The sequence below is a fragment of the Schistocerca americana genome, chromosome 7 (genome assembly GCF_021461395.2).
Source record: "Schistocerca americana isolate TAMUIC-IGC-003095 chromosome 7, iqSchAmer2.1, whole genome shotgun sequence".
NCBI classification, from domain to species: Eukaryota; Metazoa; Arthropoda; class Insecta; order Orthoptera; family Acrididae; genus Schistocerca; species Schistocerca americana.
The window spans coordinates 400,682,425-400,700,804 of NC_060125.1; positions in this window are offsets into that span (position 1 = coordinate 400,682,425).

Sequence of the window (18,380 nt, forward strand, 5' to 3'; positions counted from 1 at the left end):
GCGATGCATAATATACACAAGTTACAACCCAGTTCATTAATAATCATTGTCAAAATCAGTTAACGTACGCAAGCACGTCGCTTCACAAGTAATTTCATAGAACATGAAATTTAGCACAAAGTATGAATCACGTAATCGCGAGCAGCAAATTACGTCTAAAGTACGTACCTAAGTGGAAATATGTTACCTGAAAAACAAACTCAATTAATGGTTACCTTTTTTAGTTTATTAGTTTCTTCTTGGAAATTACATTCTTCCTGAAATTTTCTAGATAGCAAGTCGTCTTAACGTCGGACACGCACAGAATTTACCTGAAGGTCTTAAATATTTTATAGAACCGTATCCTGAAAAATACTGAATGTTAATAACATAATTCATCAACTCACTATAGCTTTATACTGAATTTAATCGGAGAAATTTAACTGTGTATTTGTTTACAGCTGTCAGTGCATTCGCACTGAGCGCTCGATCAGCTGTAGGCGCGTGACGTAGGAAGCGATTGTTCGCGGTCAACGACTGCCTTGTGCGGCGCGCAGACTTGACTGTTGCTTTGAGTATGTGCCGCCGCCAAAACACAGCGCGGTATCCTTGTACAATCTGCGTGTTTACATGTAGCTGTTAGTTTCTCTGAAGTATGTCATTCCACAAAAATTTTTACGTTAGATATATGATGTATTCCTTTAGAGCGTCGAGATTTAAGAGTTTCTACTTCAACAGTGTTATCATGTATAATTTTGCGAATTCTATATGGACCGCTATAAAGCAGAAAAAATTTGCGACACAAGCCCTTTCCTTTGTGAGACAAACGATGAGACTTAATTAATACCTTTTGACCAACTGACAAGATTTTTAAACGACCAGGACGTTTAGCTGATTTCTCTCTTCTAGCAGCCGCAGATGCAATATTTTGCAGAGCCAGGTTGACAACTTCAGAATGCCGCAATTTCCGTGTAGGCGGAAAAGGAACGATTTCAGATATGCGATTTGTCGGTGCTTTATTTTTTAATACCAGTATAGGCGGTAAAGAAGTTGAATCATTAGAGAGTTCATTCAGAATGTTTTGAAAAATATGAAGATACTGATCCCACGTTCTGTGATTCTGATGACAATAAAGACGACACAATTTATTGATTTCCTTCATCCATCTCTCTGAAGCGTTAGATTGAGGGTGAAAAAGTGAAATGAGGATTGGTTTAATTTTACGACGCTGTAGAGTACGAAGCCAAATTTTAGAACGAAACTATGATCCATTATCTGATATAACCTTATCAACATGACCAACTTCTTTAAGAAAATGTTTGATGAAAGCATTAGATACTGAACGAGCTGTTGCTTTGCGTAACGGTGTAAAACACACATATTTTGACGTCAACTCCACTGCTACGAAAATGTACGCAAAACCATTAGTAGATCGAACCACTGGACCGAAAAAATCAACTGCAGCCATCTCCTTTAATTTCGCTGGAATGATAGGAAACAACAGTGCTCTGTGAGAAACTGTTGGCGGCTTAGTCTTTTGACATAATTTGCATTTGGCCAGAACAGATCGAATACGTTTTTCCATATTACTGAAGTAGCAATTTTCTCGTAATTTGTGAAAGCATTTTCTGGGACCAAAGTGTGCATAACTGAAATGCGTATACCAAATCAATTTATTGACCCACTCATCAGGAATACAAACTAACCAAACGGAGTTGTCGACCGATTTTCGTTTAAAAAGAATGTCATTGCGAACTGAATAGCATCTAGTTTCTCTGGATCACCAAGAATACCTTCTGTAGAAATAATGTGACCGAAAAGTTTCACCTGAGAACGACCAAATTCAGATTTTTCCAAGTTTACTGTAATGCCAACTCTCACAAAGATACGTAATAATGAATCCAAAATTTTGTTGTGATCACTCCAAGAACGTTTAGCAACAAGAATGTCGTCAACATACGAAGTAATATTGTCACGAAGATAAACAGGTAAAATTTCGTTCAAGCTACGAATGAATGCTGATGAAGATACAGTAAGTCCAATCGGTAATTTCCGAAATCACATTTGGGTAAATTAGTCAAATCCGGTTATTGTTTACTTACTCTCTAGATAGATTGATAGTCGAAGAGTTGTTTTGACAGATGCAAAGATTAGTAAAAGAGTAGGCAGCGGTACAGAAAACTAAAAGGGAAATAGCACCACTACAGCTCGGGGCCCTATGCTCGCTACGGCACATATACACTTAGAGTAGTGAATCCCCTGAGGACTTTAATAGCCGCACATAATTTCCAGTTTGTGTCTTAGTGGCCAATTCGGTGGGAGTGCGTACGTAAATTGATCTAACCATGAACATGGATGTATGTCATTCTTAGAGTTGCGGAAGATCTTGAATTTCCGAACAGTCAAAAAGTGTTTATAATCAAAGTTTTCGCCTCGTGGCGACAAAGACCTGCCGCGTCTGTCCCAGTCCGAATGTCGATTATTGTAAAGTTCGCGCGCCTGGCGCTCTCTTGTTGCATCCCGTAAATGAAACAAATTATTTTCTTCAAACCCCTCTGCTATCTGTGATTCCAAATTTCTTTTGCTGTCTTTTCCTACAATTTCGCCTTCGATCTGTTTGACTTGCTTTCGTAATGCCTCAACTTCCCTTTTAACGCGTTCATTACATTTTCTTTGATTTTCAACATGCTTATTTATGTTCTGGTACTCTTCGGTTTCTGCAAATGGTAATGGAGCTGTATCATCCGAATCTCTGTCCCCGTGTAAACTAAGATTTGTCAATTTATCTGATATCTCCTCAACTCTTTCCGCTAAATCACCTATTTTTTCTTTCTGTTTATTTACTTCTTCCGTAAGTGTCGCGACTCGGGTTTCAGTATTGACACATTTGGTAGTTAACTGTTCATATTGTTGTGTTAGGTTATTTAATCTGTCATTTGGTACGGATTCCTCGATTCTCTCAAATATTTCTTCCTTATCCTTTGCACGTTGTAAATTTAACTCTGAAAATTTCTCTACTATCACGCGATCTCTTTCTTCCTGTTCTCTATCCTGTTCCCTTTGTCTAATCTCTACTGCAATTAATCTATTATTGTGAGAATTCAAAATCGGTTGTACTTCTTCTCTGATTTCTTTCTTTAACTCATCTTTCATATTTTTGAAACATGTCCCCATTCGTGAATCTATCCGTGTTTCCAAAGTTCCCATCTCTGCTTTAAATTCAGATCCTAACCGAGTTTCCATTGTTCCCATATCAGTTTTTAATTCAGATCCCAAAGTTCCCATCCGTGTTTCCATTTGTGAGTCTAACCGTGTTACCAAAGTTCCCATCTCTGTTTTTAATTCAGATCGTAACTGTGATTCCAAATTTAATATTGCACCCATCAACTGCTCCATATTAAATGGTTCAGAATTCTTTTCGCCCCAAACATTTCCCGCAAAACCAGTTTCCTTCGTCATAGCTGTAAAGCTATCTGTGTTCGATGCTATCTCAGAATCTTCGATCGTTAATCTCGTATTCTTTGAATTTTCTAATTGAGGAAAATTTTGAAATGGTTCCGGACTGTCTTCCCGACTTATTAAATCATTTTCAACTCCATTATTCATCATACTGTTGTCCTGTGTTGGCGAGTTCGCCATGTCAACAATTTCATCATTCTCCCTATTCATCATTTTCGCCTTTTTCATAGATCGCGTAATCATTTACAAAACATACAAAAAATTCGTCACTGTACGAAAATTACACACGGTGACTCTTTATCTCAACAATACCATTCACATGCAATGACTCCCTCAAACACGATCAATCGAACAATTGAAATAATTGCACTAAATTGTCAAACGCGTATACAAGACAACAAATCAAATTGTGAGAAGAAATACCATTAGAAGAATGACAATTACCAAATCTACGCATGTAAAATAGACTACAATTACTAAACTCAAATTACTACAACAATACTACGGTCTACTATTTTTACAATCAGAAGAATTTCAAGGGACGATCCGAAGCAGCGGTCGCCACGTGCATGGGGGCTCATTTAAATATGATTGAAATTATTATTTTTTTTTTAGTAGCTGTATGTCCGAATACGCTGTGTCTCGTAATCGGTTGGCCCTGACTAGTATTATTACGCTATCTGACTGCAAAGAACAACAACAAGAATGAAATGTAATTTTTCGTTAACACAATTAATTAATTAAGTCCCCAGCAACTATGAAACCTACGAAACATAAGCACAAGTATAACTGTTCTGTATGCGGAAGTATGACTCAACGCACATCTGGCACGGTTCTTCTTCAACAAGACAAGAAATTTGAAATACCAATTTTACTGACGTGATAAAAGAAAATTAGAAATACTATAATTACGCAAGAAAACCAGAATTACACTCTAATACAAGAACACATGCCAGATGCTTTGTTGACTGAACCTGTAATGATGCATTATTTCAGACACACAAATAATAAAGAACATAGTCGTTTTTACCTTCATATATATTGACGAAATGCACTCTGATCATTACAATATCTTCATTAGAATAACATCTGCTATCTCTCCCATCAAATAACTGCATAAAACATGGAACAAACACTCCCTACTGCCACATATCCACTCCGACTTCACGACAAGCAGTGCCCACCACAACTTCTCGGCAAGAACTGCCTTCTACGAGCTCTGCCCACGCACTGACAACTACGAGCTCTCAACAAGCACTGTGGAGGCGGCTTAATAATACTCTTTGGCGCAATCTCTGGCGCAGTGGCTCAGTGTAGCCACCTTTCAGTGTATTGCTTTTGGTGTTCCATGAACCAGACATGTTTGATCTTCCACATACGTGTAACAGAGAGTAATTTCGTTGGTTTTCTTTAATATTAACTTGGCTAAGATTTCGTTCGGTAAATGGTTGGTTGGTATGTTCACCGGTACATCTTCTGCAAGGGGTCACAGAATAAATAATGTTGTATACAGTATTTATTCTCAGACGGAAATTTATCGTTGTGTGCGACACAGTTAAGATATTGGAACCCCCTTTAATTTTTTCTATCGGTTGTTCACCAGGGGTCAGTAAAGCCCTTCGTAATACGTTCAAGACATAGGTAATCAGTGTGTGCTATCAACTTCCTATTTGCTGCGTTCTCTTCATATAGTAAGGTAATTATTTCTCCAGTGCTTGCATTTGATTGCTTTCTTGTTTGCTTAGTATAATTTGCGTTGCACAAATGAAAACTAGGTTAATATTTCATTATTTTTAATGTATGTGGGGAAAAACCGAGAGTAACATTGCGCAGTATCAAATCAATAGTCATTAAAAATTCTCAATAAAATGTTAGAGCACATAGTTTTCTGTTGCTGTATTTCCTACACTTCACTATTGATACATAAAGCTCTAAGTTCTTAAGAATGTATGGTATCGTCTTTCCTAATTTTTAATGCGTAGGTACTACACGAAAATAAAAGAGTTTGAGAGTGAGCAAATGGACCTACGGCATTGCGATAAGACACTTCACTGTAGTCATGTATTTTAATTATTTAAAAAGAAGTGAAATAACCGGAATTTGAAGTAGTTGATTGTAATGTAGATAATATTGACTTATGGGAAGACAGTCTTTTGTTATGTCGTTAGCACATGACATGTCGAATTTCGCTGAACGTTATTGATAGTGTGCTGCGATATGCTGTTTGACGAACACACATTTACAAAGTCGTGATCGACCGTATTCCTTTCGAACAGTCGATTCCGTACTTACATTGTCTAAGAGACAAGCCGACTGCAATTATTTTGATGGTTCTGAGCTACTTGAATGCCGCAAAGTGTTTTCTTCCAGGGAGAGTTCGGGACAAGATCACAACAAATACTGACTTGGAGTAAATTTGACGCAGTTACCTGTGGGCAACGTGACAAAAATGTCTGCGAGCAAATAAAAGCGAGAAATTTCGTACTAGCCTCAAATTAAAACGTTTCGCCTCGTGAACTTTCCCTAAGAATTTACGTTGCCTGGATCAGTGTAATGCTTGCCTGGAGGACTGCCGCTTTGAAATTAAAATGTTTAAGACCGCGTAGTCGTAAGTGTTTCATTACAGGCAGTCGTTCTTTGTCAAGTGCAACTAAATTTTAACGGAACTCGGTTCCGAAATGGCAGTGGTTCATTTCCGTGCTATTAAATACTAATTCATACGGTGTAAACTTCAAATTACTCTATCTTGCCCAACCTACATATCCAATGGCCCAGTCCACTCCCTCTATCACTCTTCCTTAGTATCGACAAATGACTAGCAGAGCGGTACTGGAGATCGATACGAAAAGGTGTAGTCCTACAAACAGGTAGGCTGAGCTCCATAATAGGTCACTAACTGTTCTTGAAATATAAGGGCATTAAAAAAAATCTAGCCAGAGGCATAAATACAGAAACCAGTACCTTTATGTTGGAAGTATTTACCTTGGCTGTTGAGACACTTCTCCCATTGTGACACAAGGCGGTGAATGGCCGCCTCATAAAATTCCCAGGGCTGCGATGTTAACCAGTTCCGCATGTACAGCTGGACGTCGCCTTCCACAATAGTGCAGGAAAGGTTATGCTAACGTTCTTCTTTGACCAAGATGGCCCCCTTCTGGTTCACTTCCTGCAGCACGGGACAACAGTGAATGCCCAGCGTTACTCGCCAAGCGACCAAATGAAAACGAACAGTCACTTTCACCCGTGGGGTCATTCTGCTCCACGACAATGCAAAGCATCGTACGGGCAACACAGTCGCTGCACTCCTGCACAAATTCAAATGGTAGGTTTTCGGCCATCCTCCATACAGTCCGGCTCTCTCTCCCTGTGATTACACCATATTTGGTCGCCTGAAAAAGGCTCTGAAGGGAAAACAATTCACCTCGGACAACGACGTCGAGCTGTACGGGCGGAACCGGTTAACATCGTTAGCCCCGGGAAATTTTCGAGACAGCCATTCACCGTCTTATCACCAGCCAGGATCAATACTTCTAACACACAGCTACTGGTTTCTGCTAATATACCTCCTGCTCGTTTGTTTTTGAACATCCCTTATGATTGGACGGGGTCGACGAACACACCCAATGCAGTTAAATGGATTCCCAGAAGGTCAAGTTGTGGGCCTGATGAAGGATGAATCATCTTTCCGAGGGTTTGAACTGGGAATTAGAGCGTCAGCTACGAACGTATTGGTGCTGCTTACCAGAGCAGCACGCTTTTGATTCTTGGTTTTTGACGGTGAAGGGCATTCAGACACACCTTAATCATCGCAGGGATGTAACTTCCTTTTCTCCTGTATTCTATTCAGTATTTACTGTTTACTTATTCGATCTACCTACCTACTGCCCAACATTCTTCTCTAGCTTTACATTTTTAATGCTTGCATTCTCTTATTGTCTGAACTGTTTAACATTTACGTTTTACATCCGCAAAACTGTTCACTCCAGACAAATAAGTTTAGAAAAAACTTCCTAGAACTTTAATTTATATCAGATGTCAAGAAATTTCACTTTTGAAATGAATTACGTGCTACTGTAAGTTGTCATATTGTCCTCTAGTGTTTTCAGTCCTAAAAGCTGAAGTCATGTACTACATTTAGTGACCCATTTCATAATATAATTTCCTCGGTAACGCCTGATTTAATTTCACTACATTCTATTACACTCGTTTTATTGTTGCTCCACAAATAACCTGTTTTCGCCACACTATCAGTTCCAGTCAACTGCTCTTCTGAGTGTATGCCGTTTCTGGCAGTATCACAGTATAAGCGGCATACCCTTACAAGTTTTTGTTTTTCTTGAACTTTAATTCAAATATTTCTTGTTTTGCTTTGTGATTTGCCGGGTTAAGCTACAATCCTGTCTGATTTCCCTAATTAGTGTTTATCTTTCATGTCCGTCTCTTACAACTGCAGGATGGTTCTGTACAGTTTGTAGATAACTTTCGCTCTTTATATTTGATTCCTGGTACTTAAAGAATATCAGAGAGAGTATTCCAGCTCTCATTGTTAAAAGCATTCTCTGGCCTGCAAATTCAATAAACGTAGGTTTGTGTTTCTGTATTTTCTTGTAGTATCTCATGGGTCCCTACATTTCTTCGGATCCCAGACTTATCTTCCACGTGGCATGTTTCTATCAGTGTTTTCATTCATCTGTAAACAATAATTTGTGGGCTTATTTTGCCACTATGACATATTAAACAGGTACATGAAATGTACTCGCAGTTGCGAATACGGACAACCGTCAACTGTGTAATGGAATGACTACAATGAAACTCTATGCTGGACCGGGACTCAAATCTGGATGCATGCATTTCCGAAGGAACATTGCATGCATGCTGTAGTATATCGAGAGGTTGTAACAATGAAAAATTGTACTGAAATGCAGGAGGATCTGCAACGAATTGACGCATGGTGCAGGGAAACCCAATTGAATCTCAATGAAGACAAGTGTAATGTGCTGCGAATACATAGAAAGAAAGATTCCTTATCATTTAGCTACAATATAGCAGGTCAGCAACTGGAAGCAGTCTATTACATAAATTATCTGGGAATAGGCATTAGGAGTGATTTAAAATGGAATGATCATATAAAGTTGATCGTCGGTAAAGCAGATGCCAGATTGAGATTCACTGGAAGAATCCCAAGAAAATGCAATCCGAAAACAAAGGAAGTAGGTTACAGTACATTTGTTCGCCCAATTCTTGAATACTGCTCACCAGTATGGGATCCGTACCAGATAGGGTTGATAGAAGAGATAGAGAAGATCCAACGGAGAGCAGCGCGCTTCGTTACAGGATCATTTAGTAATCGCGAAAGCGTTACGGAGATGATAGATAAACTCCAGTAGAAGACTTTACAGGAGAGACGCTCAGTAGCTCCGTACGCACTTTTGTTGAAGTTTCGAGAACATACCTTCACCGAGGAGTCAAGCAGTATATTGCTCCCTCCTACGTATATCTCGCGAGGAGACCATGAGGATAAAATCAGAGAGATTATAGCCCACACAGAGGCATACCGACAATCTTTATTTCCACGAACAATACGAGACTGGAACAGAAAGGAGAACCGATAGAGGCACACAAAGTACCCTCCGCCACACATCGCCAGGTGGCTTGCGTAGTATAGATGTAGATGTAGATATAGAAGTAGATCGTAATTCAGAATAACACAGGTGTTGCCAGACCGTATTAAATAGGAGGTTTGGTAATATTCACAAACGTCAGAGTCTCTCTCCTTTGGAATTCGATTTAATACGTACTTAATGAATCTAAGAGTAATTCGCTTATCTCGCACAGCTTGTCCTGTCACCCTTACAGTGTGTGGAGTGGGAACTTCCTTATTTTTAAAAAATCATAAAACTGAAAGTACTGTAGGTATCAAATTCGTCTCATTTCTTTCCATAGACGTATATCTAACGTTTTATTTCATTAAGTTTCAAAACTGCAGCACGAATACTGTTCCGCAGCTCGCCCATTGTTCTTGGACGACTGATACAGACCAAGAATTTGAGGTAGTTCCACACGAAAGAATCGCACGGGGCTAAATCGGGCGAGGGTACTGGCCATTCCAGAACGCTGCTGCAAGAGAAGAGACGGTCCGGAAATTGTTCGCGCAAGGAAGTCATTGAGGCTCGTGTCGTGTGGGCTGTGGCGCCACCTTGATGTAACCAGATACCACCCACATTCATTTCTTCAGGTTCGGGAATAAAAAACTCATTCTTTTGGACATAACGGTTAGAAGTGACCGTAAATGACCTATCGTTGTCTTCGAAAAGCAATGGGCCAATAATGTCAAATTTGGATAACATACACTAAACGGTCACACGTTCTGTATGCAGGAGCTGCTCATAGAGTTCTCGAGGATTCGTGCGACTCTAATATCGCATGTTTTGTTTATCCACACATGCAGACAAAGGAAAACGAGTCTCGTCGCTGAAGAACACAGGGCGTTATGAAGTACATTTTCTGTCAATGTTTCACGTGCATTTTTTCGTGAAGCAGAATCGAATCGATTAAGTGTGTGCATAACTGGCAGTTTGTATGCATGAAATTTGAGGTATTAATGAAGAATTCGTCTCTCTGTGCGACCAGAAACTGCAAGGACAGTCGTATGTTTGCTTTCTGATCGCCAGGGGGAATTAAAAATCGCCAGATTTACTTACTCGAAGCATTCTGGTGTCCTGGTTGACCTTGAAGGTCCTAATTTCTTTTTCTGCACACTGTCAGTATCCATAAAGGTGTGGACCTATATAACAACCGATTTTCGACCACACTCACGACCTGCAGACACGGAATTAAATCCTTCCACGTAACCACACCGGAATGCTATGAGCGGACGGCCATTGGGAAGGTCAGTCGCTATTGCGAACGTGCTCACCATCCTCGTCCACTGCTTGGTCGCTGCCAAATTCACCTTGAAAAAGCGTTAGACTCGCCCTTTCGAGTGCCCTCAACCATTACAACAATGAGTAAAGGCCACTGTGTGATGCACGTTTCAGATAAGGAAGAATCCGCACCGCACCCTGCATGTTCTCAGAACGCAAATCAAGGAATCTCGTGGAATGTTGTCTTCCACTTGCCACTTTTGGACTTAGATTATGTACACATGGAGTGTGCGATACCTCTAGAAGAATTTAGAGCCTGTGGAACTGTCTTCTACCTTTTCCATTTCCTTAGTATCATGTTCAGGAATTTTGGATATGTAGTTGTATATTCCATCTTTCAGCCTTCCTTTATTCCTGTTGAAAATGTGAGCTCTTAACATTAATCCTATTTATATCTCCTCCAAAGGCCTCTTAGTTTTCCTAAAGCTGTTATTAATCTTTCCCATGGTCGCACGTGCTTCTATACCTTTCTTTTCTCAACATTTCTCCTTCAGCCATTAGTGCTTTGCTATTTTGCGCTTTCAGGGCACTTCATTTTTAACGTCAATATACCCCTTTCCCGGTACTGTAATTTTATAGATTCTTGCGTGTTACACAAGAACTTCTACTGCTGCTTCACTTTATGCTTAACGCTTAGTCTGTTGTCGTCACCACTCCACCTCAGACACTCTCATTCACTTACTATACTTCCATTCCTTGTTTCTGTCCATTGTTGCCAAAATGCTTTTGTTTAGACTCTGTTCCTTTCAATTTATGCTAGGTCCATCTCGTTGATTTTCTGCATTACTGCAATTTCCTCAGTTTTACCTTGAATGTTTATATATATAAATTTTCCAGACGATAAACAGGATCTTATTCACATCTTTAACTGATCACGTCTACAGTGGACTTAAAGAAACAGAATACGAAAGAAAACTTAATCGCGAATTCTCATTTAAACCATGAACGCTCAGTTAACTTCAAACTCCAGAAAATTATTACAACTACAAGCCAAAAAATTCTTACTCTGATAAAATTTACTGGCAACCAATATATAATTCCAAGACTAACAAAGTTAAAAAACAGTCAAAAGCATCCACGGCGCTCTATTGAATAAAATACTTTGTGAGCCTCTTAAATAATCAAATTTTACAGGTGAGTAAAGGTGCACGCTGTCTCAAGAACTGCAGTAATAACAGATAAAGCCATCATGCCTAGAGCCAGCAGGAACAGCTACTGGTATCAGGTGACGGAATAATTACACATAGTGGAAACGAACCACTACTAAGCCATGACATATATAACACTCGTCAGCCATCACTATAAGCTTTACGATTTACAAGAGCGATCATTAAGGTAACTGGATCACATGAAATAAATATAAGCAACAAGCTAGAACAAATGAACACTCCCAGTTTAAAATGAACCCGTTCAGATTTGCAAAAGTAAATGAATTTTAAGTAGTTGGATTATAGCACAATAGTGCTGATTATGGAACTGACTTAAAATACCCATTTAAATGGACCAAAGGCTCAGGCCATGCCTTACGCAGTTAGGTAATTATTTAACAATTCTGATAGTCTGTCACCAAACATGCATTTCTTCACAAGTACATATCGCGACAATTTTTATCACGGCCCGGACAGGATCACTCGACTCGTTCCCGGTCCCTCTTCCCTTACAAAAAAGAAATAAATAAATAATAAATAAAGACGTCATGGTGGCAGAAAACGAGAGTGCGGTTAGGGTGGTAGATTTATCCAAAAGAATAACAATTTCACAAGGAAATTTATCGGAAGTCACTATTATACAAAGGAAGTCTCCAAAACAAATAATGCCAGATCCACAGGATGTTCACTATCAAGGTGAGAAGTCATCATTGCAATGCAGTATCAGAACAGCCATGGTTCATCCAAGGCTTGCAGTAGAAGACTGTGTCCGCTATGCTCCAGGCCAGCGAACCCTCTCACCGTGACGACCTTAAAAACACCACGGCTCTGCAGGCGTGCTCCATCAGTTCTGTTCACCAGTCAAGTCCGTAACAAGTGCACAGCCGCCATTAGGAGCGCACCAGAGCTGACGCTTTCTCATCGAAAGCCATCCAACCTTGTTTCTTCCTGGAAGCTCGCCAAAAGAGCACTACTGACAAGGGAAACGGTGCATAGCACCCCTCCTCATATTTAGTGGCTAGGTGGCCGATTGGGTAGCCCATCAAAAACTGAACACAGATCAAGCATGGAAACTGGAAGAAGGTGTACTGAACTGTGGAAAAAAGAAGCAAAATAGAAACAGTGACAGGTCCAAGATTAACTAGTGCAGCATCGGGCTACGTTGGATGACCGTGGCGTCCTGGTTATGTGGTCACAGTGTTGGACTGCGAAGGGGGACATCCACCTCCTGACAATTTTTTTTTTCACAAAATTATGAACTACCTGTCCGGTCATTGACGCGCCTGTTCACTGTATTCAAATTTGTTTTTATCGTGGTGTAACGTCCGTTTGCAACGGCGACGTGTAACAACGAAAGAACCTCTAGACGTACCTAACTTCAATTCGTTCTACACAACTACCACATGCGAGGGTGAGTCAAATGAAAACCTTAAATTTGTAATAACAAATCGAAATTTCGGCCTGTTATCCTGTAAGTTGGTAAGCGTGCTATAAACAGCGTGCAGAATGGCCTGCAGGTGCAGCATAGTGCACATGCACACATACCGTCGCAGTGTCAGTATAAAGATGGCTACCCCAGTTGCGACTTACACCAGGGAAGAACAGCGTTCTGTTATTCGGTTTTTGCGTAGTGAAGGTGTGAAACCTATTGAAATTCATCGACGAAGGAAGGTTCAGTACGGTGATGCATGTTTATCACAGCAGCAAGCCTACGAATGGAGTAGGAAGTTCGCAAATGGTGTGACTTCAGTGGAAGATGCTACTCGTGCAGATCAGGCACAACGAGTTGTGACTCCACAGAGCATTGCAGCAGTAGAAGCCATGGTGAAGGAAAACCGCTGAGTGACACTGAATGACACTGCAGCATGTTTACAGATTAGTCATGGGTCAGCACGCCACATTATGCATGACGTGTTCCAGTTTCACAAAGTGTCTGCAAGATGGGTGCCACGGCAGCTGACTTCTGAAATGAGAGAACGACGTGTTGATGATTGTGAAGAACGTCTTCGGCGCTTTGAACGGGAAAGTGATGGCTTCCTTACAAGAATCGTTACTGGGGACGAAACCTGGGTTCACTTCCAACAACCGGAAACGAAGAGAGCGAGCAAGGAATGGCGCCATTCCTCATCACCAACTTTAAAGAAGTTTCGAACAGAACCATGACAGGGAAGGTTATGCTGACACTTTTTTGGGACGAAAAAGGCGTCATTTTGGAGAATTACATGTCTAGAGGGACCACTGTCACCAGTTCATCATACACAGCTCTCCTAAAAAATCGTCTGCGGCCTGCAATCAAATAAAAGCGACGTGGATTGTTGTCAGCAGGTGTCCTTTCGCAACATGACAATGCAAGGCCCCATACGGCCCATAAAACAGTTGCAACAATCACAGACCTGCATTTTGAATGTCTTTCTCATCCGCCATACTCACCAGACCTTGCCGAAAGTGATTTCCATATGTTTGGACCACTCAAAGACGCAGTGGGAGGAAAGAAGTTCCGTTCTGATGAAGAGGTACGCCATGCGGTGCATGGGTGGTTGCGCGAACTACCAAAAGAATTTTTTTCTAAGGGAATTCATACACTTTGTAAACGCTGGAGGACTTGCATTGAGCGGTGGCGGGGGGGGAGGGGGGGGAGATTATGTTGAAAAGTGATACAGCTTTGTACCACTTCTGCACAATAGATAATATTTTTTAAAAATATTTAATGTTTTCATTTGACTCACCCTCGTATTATCCTTCCTGCGTTCCGTTTCGGAACTTTTGACTCTTGTATTCCTTTGTTGTAACATAGTTCATACCCCTTTGTTTGTTGTTTTCATTTCTGTGAGAGGCCTATGAGGCATCTCGCCTATTCTCACCATTCATTACATTTACTTGCTATTGTAATAGCGTCTTTCAACATCGCTCACACTCTATAACCAATGTGTAGTACAACAATTTCCAAGACTATAGAAGAAGAACAAACGCGTCAATGACCGGTCAGACAGTTCATAACTTTGTGGAAAAAAAAATAACGGGCAGACTCGAAGAGGGATCTCCCGCTTAGCAGTCGCCGCGCGGGATTAGCCGAGCGGTCTAGGGCGCTGCCGTCGTGGACTGTGCGTCTGGGCCCGGCGGAGGTTCGAGCCCTCCCTCGGGCATGGGTGTGTGTGTTTGTCCTTAGGATAATTTAGGTTAAGTAATCTGTAAGCTTAGGGACTGATGACCTTAGCAGTTAAGTCCCATAAGATTTTACACACATTTGAACATTTGTCGCTTAGCAGTCCAGCATCGTGACCAGACAACCATTCTTGCAAGTCGCTTAATGTTGCACATCTCGAGCTGGGACCGTTCACTGATCGCACTTTGCTTCTTGTTTTCATGCTTGATGTGTGTTTAGTTTTTGGCGGGCTGCCCAGAGGGCCATATTACCTGTAAATATAAGGTGGCTGCTATGGTGGAGTTATCATACCCTCTGGTAGGAACCAAACATTTCAGCCCTATTTACAGGGTTTTACAAAAAGGTACGACCAAACTTTGAGGAAACATTCCTCAAACACAAATAAAGAAAAGATGTTATGTGGACATGTGGCCGGAAACGCTTAATTTCCGTGTTAGAGCTCAGTTTAGGTTTGTCAGTATGTACTGTACTTTCTCGAATCACCGCCAGTTGGTCCAATTGAAGGAAGGTAACGTTGACATCGGTGCTTGTGTTGACATGCGACTCATTGCTCTACAGTACTAGCATCAAGCACATCAGTACGTAGCATCAACAGGTTAGTGTTCATCACGAACGTGGTTTTCCTGTCAGTGCAATGTTTACAAATGCGGAGTTGGCAGATGCCCATTTGATGTATGGATTAGCACGGGACAATAGTCGTGGCGCGGTACGTTTGTATCGAGACAGATTTCCAGAACGAAGGTGTCCCGCCAGGAAGACGTTCGAAGCAATTGATCGGCGTCTTAGGGAGCACGGAATATTCCAGCCTATGACTCGCGACTGGGGAAGACCTAGAACGACGAGGACAACTGCAATGGACGAGGTAATTCTTCGTGCAGTTGACGATAATCCTAATGTCAGCGTCAGAGAAGTTGCTGCTGTACAAGGTAACGTTAACCACGTCACTGTATGGAGAGTGCTACGGGAGAACCAGTTGTTTACGTACCATGTACAGCGTGTGCAAGCACTATCAGCAGCTGATTGGCACCACGGGTACACTTCTGCGAATGGTTCATCCAACAATGTGTCAATCCTCATGTCAGTGCAAATGTTTTCTTTACGGATGAGGCTTCATTCCAACGTGATCAAATAGTAAATTTTCACAATTAACATGTGTGGGCTGACGAGAATCCGCCCGAAATTGTGCAATCACGATATCAACACAGATATTCTGTGAACGCCCGCAGCTCGTGGTCGTGCGGTAGCGTTATCGCTTCCCACGCCCGGGTTCCCGGGTTCGATTCCCGGCGGGGTCAGGGATTTTCTCTGCCTCGTGATGGCTGGGTGTTGTGTGATGTCCTTAGGTCAGTTAGGTTTAAGTAGTTCTAAGTTCTAGGGGACTGATGACCACAGATGTTAAGTCCCATAGTGCTCAGAGCCATTCTGTGAACGTTTGTGCAGGTTCAAATGGTTCAAATGGCTCTGAGCACTATGGGACTCAACTGCTGTGGTCATAAGTCCCCTAGAACTTAGAACTACTTAAACCTAACTAACCTAAAGACATCACACACATCCATGCCCGAGGCAGGATTCGAACCTGCGACCGTAGCGGTCGTGCGGTTCCAGACTGTAGCGCCTTTAACCGCTAGGCCACTCCGGCCGGCGTTTGGGCAGGCATTGTTGGTGATATCTTGATTGGGCCCCTTGTTCTTCCACCTAAGCTCAATGGAGCACGTTAACATGATTTAATACGGGATACTCTACCTGTGCTGCTAGAACATGTGCCTTTACAAGTACGACACAACATGTGGTTCATGGACGATGGAGCTCCTCCACATTTCAGTCGAAGAGTTCGTGCGCTTCTCAACAACAGATTCGGTGACCGATGGATTGGTAGAGGCGGACCAATTCCATGGCCTCTACGCTCTCCTGACGTCAACACTCTTGACTTTCATTTATGGGGGCATTTGAAAGGTCTTGTCTACGCAACCCCGGCACCAAATGTAGAGACTCTTCGTGCTCGTATTGTGGACGGCTGTGATACAATACGCCATTCTCCAGGGCTACATCAGTGCATCAGGGATTCCATGCGACGGAGGGTGGATGCATGTATCCTCGCTAACGGAGGACATTTTGAACTTTTCCTGTAACAAAGTGTTTGAAGTCACGCTGGTACGTTCTGTTGCTGTGTGTTTCCATTCCATGATTAATGTGATTTGAAGAGAAGTAATAAAATGAGCTCCAGCATGGAAAGTAAGCGTTTCCGGACACATGACCACATAACATCTTTTCTTTCTTTGTGTGTGAGGAATGTTTCCGGTAAGTTTGGCCGTACCTTTTTGTAACACCCTGTATATACGAAGCATACAGAATATGCGCACTATGGTAAATCGAACTACCACGCCACGGCTCAAAGTGACCGTTTGTTGATGTGTTTCTAATACATACAAATCTAAAGCTGTATTCCGATCTTGATGAGGTTTTGCAGACTTTACCTTCAAGGGAAGGGGAAGACCACTGTCCACATATGGTTTCGTAATTTGACTTCAAACTTGTATGTATGTATGAAACATACACATATCCAAAAAGTTTTTATCACCCCGGTTCCCACGCCTCCTGGAGAGAGACGTTGACTGTGAATATTGTATCACAGACACAGTCCCTTTGACTGTTCAGAGGTCACACTAAACCCGGTTAAAGATTTAAACAACCATGCATGAGGAGCGCCTATTAGACGGAGGGGGTCCTACAGTCGATCGGTTCCAGTCATTCCACCAGAAAGGAGGTACACGGCTCGTGTTCTCTGTAGTTCAATCATGCCTAGACGGTCAATACCGCGGATCCATCACATCCACATTGTCACTTTGTGCCAGAAAGGGCTCTCAAGAAGAGAAGTGTCCAAGCGTATCTGAGTGAACCAAAGTGATATCGTTTGGACATGGAGGAGATACAGAGAATCAAGAACTGTCGATCACATGCATAGCACAGGCCGCCCAAGGGCTACTATTGCAGTGGATGACCGCTACCTACGGATTATGGCTCGGAGGATCCCTGCCAGCAACGCCACCATGTTGAATAATGCTTTTCGTGCAGGCACAGGACGTCGTGCTACGACTCAAAGTGCATGCAGTAGGCTGCATCAAGCGCAATTTCGCTCCCGACATCCATGTCGACGACCAGCTTTGAAACCACGACACCATGCAACACGGTACAGATGGACCCATCAACATGCCTAATGGACAGCTCAGGATTGGTATCACCTTCTCATCATCGATGAGTGTCACATATGTCATCAACCAGACAATCGTCGGAGACGTGTTTGGAGGCCACCCGGTCAGGTTGAACGCTTTACACACACTGTCCAGCGAGTGCAGCAAGGTGGAGGTTTCCTGCTGTTTTGGGATGGCATTATGTGAGCCGACGTACGCAGCTGGCGGTCATGGAAGACGCCTAAACGGCTGTACGATACGTGAATCCCTTCCTCTGACCGACAGTGCAACTATATCGGCAGCATATTGGCGAGGAATTCGTCTTCGTGGACGACAATTCGCGTCTCATCGTGCACATCTTGCGAATGAATTCCTTCAGGATAACGACATCACTCGACTAGAGTGGGCAGCATGTGCTCCAGTCATGAACCCTATCGAACAATCCTAGGGATCTACGCCGAATCGGTGTTGAGGAGTGAGACAGTCTGGACCCACAGTGCCTTCATGAACCTGTGGATGG